Genomic DNA, 7,037 nt, shown 5'->3' with positions numbered 1-7,037 from the left:
GTGTGTGTGTGTGTGTGTGTCTGAGTCTGAGAGATGGCGTGCTTTGAGACAAAACGCAAAACACAGCTGTTGTTTCCTTGCACGTCTGGATCCAATTAGTTGTTTGGTTGTGCATTTTCTCTTATTTCTGTGGGTACCGGGACAGATGATGAGCGGCCACAGAGACTTGGAAAAGGGTGGAAGTTATCATAACTGTATCACAACATCAACATGTTTGAAATCCCTGTTCTGCCTCTACATGAACGGCTGAACAAAGAGATGCAGATTTTGTGCCTTTTTGTTTAATGAATAATATAGATATAGACATGGCATGTAGGCAGGGAAAGAGAGTGAGGTCAATGACATACAAAGGTCCCCAGCTGGAACCAAACTGGGGATGCTGCGATCTGTACCTTTAGTTTGAACTAAGTTTGGTAACTGGTTGTCTGCTCTGAGTAAATATTCACTATGTCACCAAGCTTCAAGCCTACCTGGCTGTGCCACTTTTTTTTCTGGCTGCACACTTAGTCCTTTTAGTAGGAAAAGTGAAATGGGACTTTTTCTGTCTTCTCTTACCTCCTTGCTTGTCTTCTGTTTCAGTGGTCGTCATTTCCATCCGGTAATGCATGTCTGCATGGGACGTCTGCTCTCTGGGTGCCTTCCTGTCAAACTGGGGGGAAAACCCCAGCTAGAGAAGGTAGAAATATACATGTCACCTACAAAAATAAGATAAGAAAAACTTTGTCTGTTCACGCAGACATTTGTGTTGTGACAGCTAACATTAAAAAACAAAACATAAAAAAACATCCGTTTGGTCACCCAACAAAGTATTAGTTAGTTTGAACGGGCAGGAAGCCAGAACACACACACACACACACACACACACACAGAAACACACACAAACACACAAGGGCTGCACAATTAATTGCAATTCTATTGAAATTGCAATATGGACTAGTGCAATATCCATATGGGGGAGGGGGAGGGGCTGCTAAGACGTCCTGGGCATGCACATCCTGTCCTACAGACTAAATACTACATCGCTGGTACAGATTCTTGCAAACATCACACTTTATTTATTTGTATTTCAATAAAAAAAAGAATGATGATAAACAAAATGAATCATTCCCTCCAATATTATCATATTGATATCGCAACATCAGTCAAAATAATTGTAATTTGACATTTTCCTCATGTCGTGCAACCCTAACACACACACACGCTGCAACCCTAACCCCCCAACACACACACACACACACACACACCAAATCCATGGGCACAGTCATGAGCATGTGAATCCTCCAGAGTTATACTTAACACACACACAGTGTTTTTCTCTATTTCTTGTGAGGTATTTCATTAAACAACCAAGGGACTGAACACATGATTCTCCAGAGCTGGTGTAACTTGTTGACGGCAGTGTTTGAATGCCTCCCTGATGTTCTTGGCCCTGCGTTCGTCCTAATGAATTAGACAGGGCGCCAATGAGAATCACCAAGGGGAGACGGGAGCAGCTGAGAGTTTTCACCTGAAAACAGGCCGTCAGTTTTTACACCTAACGATGATCTCAGTAACCCTCATGTACTGTATATTGTGAGGAACGTATTTTTCTTTGCTGGATGAAGATTTTGTATCTTTTTGTGTCCTGATATAGTTCTTCACATTCACGGCTTTGGTGTGAAGTTCTACTGCATTATTTGTAACTCTGAACATGTTGTCACGCTGATGTTTTTATGGCATGTTTTTTGCTCCATGACAAAGAAAAAAAAAAACTCACTTAACCTCAGAACAGATACTTGAGGCCCCGTAGGCAGGGATGGTTAAATAGAGCACCTCTCGTTGTTAAGGGCTAAAAAAACAGACTGAAGGGTCTAATCTTTTACCCAGACCAAGTTGCTCCCCCAGTAAGAAGATAGGTGCCAAGCAGTGGTGGAGTCTACGTGATACGCAGGTATACCCAATAAGACAGCTCCAGGATTTCCACATACCCTTTTAAAAATGCCCAATGACCCAAAATAACACATTTTCCATTATATATTTAAAAAATTTGAATTGTCATCTGTTTTTGTTTTTCATTTACGCAAAATGGAGGCATTTCCACTGAAAATTGGTGCGTAAAAGTGTATCAGAATACAGGAAATGTCGTTGATGCTCAAAACTTACCACTACCCACTACAATACATTGGATTAAACCACTGGTACCAAGGTCATGTTTATCTAACATATTAAAAAAATGGGGGAAACAACAAATGGAATAAGAAAATAAACTGCCGTGTGATGCAATGCACATATTTAAAAGCTTTTGCAACCTTGGCCTTCACGCGTCTTGTTAACACACTGCTTTTAGTGTGATTTGTGTCCTTTATGGATGTTCTTTTCAAGGAGATCAATTTCGCCACAAAGCCCTTTATTTAGCCATTGAGCTGGATTATGAAAAATGTATTAATTAAAATAAGAGCCTTCTGGATGGCATCACGTCACTTAAACATATCAAAATAGAATATTTATTGGTGATGCTCGCACAGAGAGCAGAAGATAAAGTTGATCTGACGTAACCTTGGTTGCCGGCACAAACTCAAGCAGCTAAAGTTTGTGAGTTATGATCCAAGTCTTGATAGCACCATCATCAATCAGTGAAAGCACAGCTTTGCCTGTTGTCACTGGCTGGATAGCTGGCTTTGCGCGGGGGGGGCATCAGGGTGACCTCTCAGCACAGACTAACAATGGAGTTTTCAGTGTCCGCAGTTGTGTATTTTGATGTTTGACAACCACAAGCTGGGAAATAAAGGTTAAGAGCTTTTTTTTTCATACACTACTTCAAGCTGCAATCTTAAAGGTGTGGACACAAATCATCTTTCATCTTTCCCATCTGTTTAGTTTCCAACTAAAGACAGTTTCAACTTCAGCATGAGATGTATTTTGATTAGGGATTATTGGCCCTGGCTGATTCTTGGCCATTTGCAGATTATCTGTTTTGGCGTTTTATTTGCCTGATAGGTGATAAAGTTCATTAATTTAAAAGTATTGTACTTTGGCTCGGCTACAGCTCTGCGTCTGTCCCTCTGCTTCGGTTTCACTCACCACTGAGTCTGACTTACTGTCCCGCCCACAACACTGTCTGACTCTCTCTTACTGGGTATTATGTTGAAAGTTGTTAATTTATTAAAGAATTGCTTAAAAGCATTACAAAAAAAAAAACATATTTTGATTTTCACTGTGAATGCGTATCGGTTCCAAATATCAGTTTCATTAACTACTATTGGTATTGGCCTTGAAAAACCAGCATGGGTCGAACCCTAATTTTCTTTTGTAAAAAAGAATTCAGTCCAACCCAAACACACACTTTACTGTACGCAGCATAAGCAGCGTCTCCTGAAAACAAGTTGACTTTGAGCGTCTGCAAGCCCTCGTCTCATTTCCAATGATTGATTAACGTAGCAATTAAAAAATTCCTAGCTGAGATTGTTATGATTAATATTCCCTTCTTGTCTTGAGGTTACAAACCACCCATGATGACATGGAAATAAACACACACACCGGAGCACTGGCAGAATTCTCAGAGAGACGAACAACATCTACGTTACCCAGGATGGAGAGACACAGAGAGAGACAGAGAGAGACGGAGAGAGAGCACTTCCCATATTTCTGCGGCTGATTGACAAGGCTGACATATGGAATAGTTCACCTATTCCCCAGTGACAGGAAGATGGGGGCGAGCGCAGGGAGAGGCGGGTAAACTTGCCTGCGAGGCTGAGCACAATTTTTTTTCTTTTAGATTCAGTGCTACTGATCAAAAGGATTCGTATCTCCCCTACTAAATTTAGCACCAGTGGCAATTAGTGGCGGAGTCACACAGCCACTCCAAGAGCAGCTGACAAATGGTACCTTAACAAGCCGGAGATGCACGCCACAGTTTGATGGATTTGTGTGTGTACAGCTGAGGGGAACTTACTGGAGTGTTTTTCTCTCTGTGTGTGTGTGTGTGTGTGTGTGTGTGTGTGTGTGTGTGTGTGTGTGGTGTGTGTGTGGTGTGTGTGTGTGTTGTGGTGTGTGTGGTTGTGTGTGTGTGTGTGTGTGTGTGTGTGTGTGTGTGTGTGTGTGTGTGTGTGTGTGTGTGTGTGTGTGTGTGTGTGTGTGTGCTTGTAGTGAGTCTCCAGACAAGTCGTGCATCCATGTTTGCCGCTGCGTTATATTGTATATAAGTTTTGATAATGCTTGGCCATTTAGGTAATTTATCAGAAATTATGCCGAACAAGCTGTTCAAAATTCTACGTGAGAGTTTTTTTTTTTTTTTTTTACATGTAACCCGCTGGACGTTGTGAGGGCTATTGTCAGCTGTTTAATGGCAGGAACACTTACAAGTTGACCATGAGGACCTTATTCTTTTTTTAAGCATAATGTCCCAGGAAATACGTGTCTGTGGACAGACATGTATTTCACGTTTCAGACACGCATACGATACAGCTGTGTATCGTATATGTTTCAGAACCTATTACTTGAGCTCAGTCTTTGTGTGTAACATAGTTAGGTGTAACATTGGACAGCCAATAACAGACATTATAGACATGATGAGATTAATCCTTAGGTATTGAAATTGGGTATTCAATGAAGGTATTTTTTAGTGCTCAATACTTTAGATGCAATTTGGTCGGTGCCAAAAAAAGTATTGAATTTGGTTCCCAGCCCTACATATGAATTCATGCTTCATGAATCTCAACTGCGACAAGGAAATGTTGATTTTTAAAAACAACTGTATGTTTGCAGGAGAAAAAAGAAGAAGATCCTTAGCCAGCATGTGTACTCACCTTCATCATCACTACGACAACATCATAATTACAACAAATGATGTTACTGTCAAAACACACAGATCCGATCTGGTCACTTTAAAAAATGTGGACAGAAGCAGAAGGAAAGCCAGACACACTGAGAGACAGCCGGCTGAAGCAGAGACCATATTGCTAACAGAGAGGATAGAATGACATCATGGCTCATTTGAGTCACTTCCCAGTTAATGCAGAGACGCGGTGACATCAACAAAGCACCATTTGCTGTAAATTACCCAAACAGAAACCAGGATGGAACACTGCAGTTATTAATTTCCCACATCTCTCTGGTGAAATATTTGCATTTGTTATATAATGTTAAAAATAATTTATTTATTAAAAATATGTGTAGGGCTGGGTACTAATTTCCATACTTTTTAGGCACCGACCGAATTGCCTCCTTAGTATTGAGTATGGAAAAATGCCTCGTCATTCAATACCAGATTTCAACGCCTGAGGAGCAAATCTCATCAGTGTCAAAAAGTTACACGTCGTAGAGGCAAGCAGGACACACAATACGTTACTCACAGAGACGGGGAGATTTGTTCAATAATGTTTATTTATTGTTAAAATGGATTTTATAAAATTGGTATAGAAAAAAAGTATTGCTGAGGAACCGGTATTGGTATGAGTATTGATATTGGTCTGAGTACCGATATTGGTCTGAGTACCGGTATTGGTATGAGTACCGGTATTGGTCTGAGTACCGGTATTGGTATGAGTACCGGTATTGGTCTGTGTACCGATGTTGGTCTGAGTACCGGTATTGGTATTGGTCTGAGTACCGGTATTGGTCTGAGTACTGGTATTGGAATGAGTACTGGTATGGGTCTGAGTACCGGTATTGGTATGGGTCTGAGTACCGGTATTGGTCTGAGTACCGGTATGGATAATCTATAAATGATACCCAGCCCTAAGTATCAGTCCTCTAGTCTTTACCTGCAGTTACACCTTTTTAAGAATTGTTCTGTGTTGCTGCAGCATGAAGTGAAGTCGATGAACTGCCCTTACATCATCCTCACTTACCCAGGAGAGTCTGTTGTCTGTTAGACACACACACACACAGATGTGCATGCATGTATTCACGCACGGACAAACAAACATAAGATCTGCAAGAAGTACAGATAGTCTAAAAATGTCAGGGGGAGCCGTGTGTGTGTGTGTGTGTGTGTGTGTGTGTGTGTCAGAGAAGTGGAGCAGATAGCTCATTTCCTCTACTGAGACAGTTAGCAGCCTTCTCTCTCATGAGGTTGGCTAGCCATGTGAAGCGTGTATGACTGTGTGTGTGTGTGTGTGTGTGTGTGTGTGTGTGTATCGCAGTGAGTGAGTTTGACCTTAAGCTTCTCCTCCCTCTTACAGTGCCAGCTCCTGTGTATGTTTCCTGGGCCTCCAAGATATGAGAGGGGAAAATATCTGCCGACAGCCCATCACAGTTCACGGTTCTTTGTTTATCCATTAATAATTGAGCATAGCTGAAGACGGAACAAGGTGTGTGCTTGGGAGAGTGTGCGTGTTTAACTGGGATGGAGATGCTAAGCGGCAGCTTACTTTCTGAAGTGTATCCATAAGACAAAGGGAGGCAGCTTGCACGCTGCTTGCCATAAGATGAAGTGAATTCAACAATTTAAAAAAAACAAGAAGTGATTGTCTTCCTTTCTTCAGAAATTTTTTTCACCTGTGCCGTGTCCCCACTTCAACTCAAATGAACTGGCTACACGAGGACAGTAACATGTTTCCGGGGTGCTGACATCGGCGGGAAAAAAAAGTGAGCCCAAGCCTGAGTTGATTTACTATTTTAAGTTGCCATCTAAAGCAGGGTTCGTCTTTACCTCTCTCTCCCTCCTCTAATTATGTGGGCCCTTTTAGACATTTTTCCCCACAGAGCGCTCGCCGCCTAGAACAAAGTCGAAACTGTTTCCCCCTCGGAGGCGGCCCTTGAGTGAGAGTCTCCTGACGTCTCCTTTTGGGGGGCTTTCAGCAAAAAATAAGTCGTACAAGCAGGAGCCACTAACGGGAAGTGACTTAAAAAAAAAAGTAAGGGACACACAGAAAGGACAGTAATGAGAGAGTGATTGCTGTTTTCTCTGTTGATTGCTGGGGATGCCATCACTCCATATGCTGTGTATGATGGGAGAGTCAAATTAAAAATGTAGGCTAGTGATCAGACAACACTGTAACACTGGGAGTTAAATCCCTCATGTGATAAAAGCAAACATTTTGGTCCCAGAAAGTGAG

General features: G+C 41.8%; 1 protein-coding gene across 1 annotated transcript in view; it reads left to right on the top strand.

Annotated features, from left to right (window-relative positions):
- pou3f3b (POU class 3 homeobox 3b) overlaps nt 1-7,037 on the top strand; it is a 170,225-nt gene that overhangs the window by 928 nt on the left and 162,260 nt on the right. The gene's annotated exons all lie outside the window — the stretch shown is intronic.

Source organism: Etheostoma spectabile, chromosome 24, assembly GCF_008692095.1.
Source record: "Etheostoma spectabile isolate EspeVRDwgs_2016 chromosome 24, UIUC_Espe_1.0, whole genome shotgun sequence".
NCBI lineage: Eukaryota > Metazoa > Chordata > Actinopteri > Perciformes > Percidae > Etheostoma > Etheostoma spectabile.
This window is presented reverse-complemented; position numbering and strand designations above follow the sequence as displayed.